We start from the raw sequence: 3,021 nt of genomic DNA on the forward strand, positions 1-3,021 counted from the left end.
GTCTTTGAGCTATGTTTTCAAATATTCTTAAAGATTTCCATTTCTATGATTGTTATTAAGGAAATTTGATTATAAACAGTTTTGTTGAAGATAAATTAATTCAAATTTTGAATATGTGGCCTAAAATTTTTTAAAGTAAGTAATTAGCAGCTCTGGTTTACCTGAAAGATGCAGTTATCAGGAGCATGTAATTTAATATCAGCAAATCTCTAATATCGATGTTATTTAAAGCCATACATTAAGAGTCATAAGCATCTGTAGTGACAGAAGAAGCATGCAGCAAAGTACTGAAAAACTGGAATAGAATTAATTGGTTTTGGTCTACCCACTTCAAATTAGAAAATAGCAACAGAAAAAAATTAAACACTAAATGTATTCGTTAGGCAGGATCAGCAATCATGCTGCCCACACATGATCTGCAATTAATTTGTAAATAAGAAAATTCATCACCTGGAGGATAATAAACTCTAGTTTTATGGCCCAAAAGACTAGACAAGTAAAAACCACTAATGAAGGCACTGTATAAACACAAGGGCAAAAATGTACACTGGTTGAGCAAGTGAAGATAACAAGGAGGCTCTTTTTCATTATTAAAGTAGACCAAAAGATACGTGACACATATCTGGAGATTTTTCTGAAGTGTTAACACTGCTCAAAACAGGGTCACTTAAAAGGCATGGAAAAGTGTTACTACAAGGTATGGAGGGCAAAAGTTGATTTTTAGAAAGAGTTAGCATTTTTAAAAAGTAAGGATCAGTGTTAAAAAAAAAAAGTCTGGGATAGCTACCTTAATTTTAATTAATTTTTATAAATGTATATTAGAAAGTCACTAATAAATAATAATATGAATTGACTTTAGTTTCCCGTCTTCAGATGTGACTTGGACTATGAAGAAACATATCCATGTAAGAGTGATTGAGAAAATAAGTATTCAATGTAATTTCCAGTATTTTTTTACTTTGGAAGAGTCTTTCATGTGAAAAACTATATTCTCTCTTATAAATTATTGTATAACACTCCTTAATTTAGAATTCAAAATAAAGCACTAAACTTATATTTATTTAAGGGAGAATTTCTTCTTTTGTTTCAGCACTAAGAAGCAGAGGTAAAATCTATAGGGATGTTTATTTAAAATACAGACTTCTGAGCCAGGCATCTTGGTGCCCCTTATTATTCCAGCTATCCAGGGGGCATAGGCAGGAGGATGGCAAATTTGAGACAACTCTGGACAACTTTAAAAAATCTTGTCTAAAAAAAATAAAAATAAAAAATAAAGAGGTTAGAGATACAGCTCAGAGGTAGAACACTTGCCCAGCATGTGCAAACCCTGGGTTCAATCTCCAGTACTGAAGAAAAAACACACACACACACACACACACACACACACACTAATTAAAATGCTATCTCTAGAAGTGGGACCCTGGAGTCTGTACACATGTAATAAAACTCTTCTTGATTTTTAAGCATACTTAAAGTGGAGAATGACTTTATTGTTTAATATTAATGCTTGTTACAAATTTCTTCAAGTATTTCCATTTTAGAAACAAAATCATTCTTTAGTAGTCATATGGACTACTTCTGCAAAGTTTAGCCAGGCGTGGTAGTACACATCTGTAATCCCAGTGGCTTAGAAGGATCCCTGCTGAAAGCCAGCCTCAGCAAAAACAAGGTGCTAAGCAACTCAGTGAGACCCTGTCTCTAAATAAAATACAAAGTAGGGCCAGGGATGTGCCTCAGTGATTGCCCCTGAGTTCAATTCCCAGGACCAAAAAAAAGTTTAAAATTTTTTTGAAATAAATTATTTATATAAACTATGTTCTCAGACCCAGAGTCATCTTTTTTTTTTCCCTCAGAAATCTTCAGGCTTCCTCTTCCCAAAGTCATCTTAATGGGATCAATAATATCATTACTGATAAAATTAAAAGGAAAAGAATGTTTTAAAATTTAATGCCGTACATAGCATTTAATTTTTTGAATGCTCTAGAAATAAGTTATGAATTACAAGTAAAATAAGTATGTTAAAATATATTACATTAAAAAATTTCAATAATCAAAACATTTCAGTACTCAAAACAGATGTCATAAGGTACTAGAAACATGCCATTAAAACATATAAAAGAGAGGGTGTTTTTTCTTCTCAGAAATTCCTCTTGATTCAAGAGCAAATGGATGGATTTAAAAAAAAAATATTTAGCACTACAAAAAGCCAGCATGGCTTCTTTGAAACAAAACAAAACATTATATACACTATATCCCAAATAAAATCAGAATCAGGAATGCAGACAGGCAGAGAAGTTCCTAATAACTCTGGAATTAGAAATGAAAAAGCCCACAGTCAAGAGAATCACCCTCAGGAGAAGGTTAATGATCCAGGACCACAATTTATGAGTGGAATGATTGTGAAGATCATTAGCACAGAACCTCTACCTGGCAGGAAACAAGTTCGGGACACTTTGGCTGCAATCTCACAAGTTGTTTATGTTGATTTACTAGAAGGAGATACAGAATTCTATGTCAGATTTAAAACTCCTGAGGATGCTTAAGCAGTAATGAATGCATATATTGAAATTTTTTTAAAAAGCACTGCTGGAAACTCGAGGTCCTTTCTGGTGATCATGAACAGAGGTATTGGCAAAAGATTTTGGTAGATAGGCCAAACTTAATCAGCCTTGGGGAAAGAAAAGAGGCACTGAGAAGTTAATCATCAAAGCTGAAAAGATCAGGCTGGCAAAGACTCAACAAGCAAGTAAACACATTAGAATTTCTGAATATGATTGAAAAATTAAAGTTCACCTCTTAATTTTACTGGGTACTTAAGAAATTCTAGGAAAATCTATTTTTATTATGGTAGTATTACATAATGAATGTATTTCTAAAATCTACATTTAATTAAAAAAAACTTTGTTACTTAAGTTGCAAATAAGCTTTTTTTCTAAACAGAAGTGCACTATATATGACAATACTTTATTTGCTAAAATTACATAAGTCAACCTTACCTGATTTCATAAATAAATGTTTTAA

At 32.2% G+C, this 3,021-nt stretch overlaps 1 pseudogene; it reads left to right on the forward strand.

Annotated features, from left to right (window-relative positions):
- The first annotated feature begins 676 nt into the window (after nucleotides 1-676).
- LOC124105165 (la-related protein 7-like) lies at nucleotides 677-2,778 on the forward strand (annotated as a pseudogene).
- The last annotated feature ends 243 nt before the right edge of the window (nucleotides 2,779-3,021 follow it).

The sequence above is a fragment of the Marmota monax genome, unplaced genomic scaffold (assembly GCF_021218885.2).
Source record: "Marmota monax isolate L192 unplaced genomic scaffold, Marmota_monax_Labrador192_F-V1.1 WCK01_AAM20220418_F8-fsc00129, whole genome shotgun sequence".
Classification (NCBI taxonomy): domain Eukaryota; kingdom Metazoa; phylum Chordata; class Mammalia; order Rodentia; family Sciuridae; genus Marmota; species Marmota monax.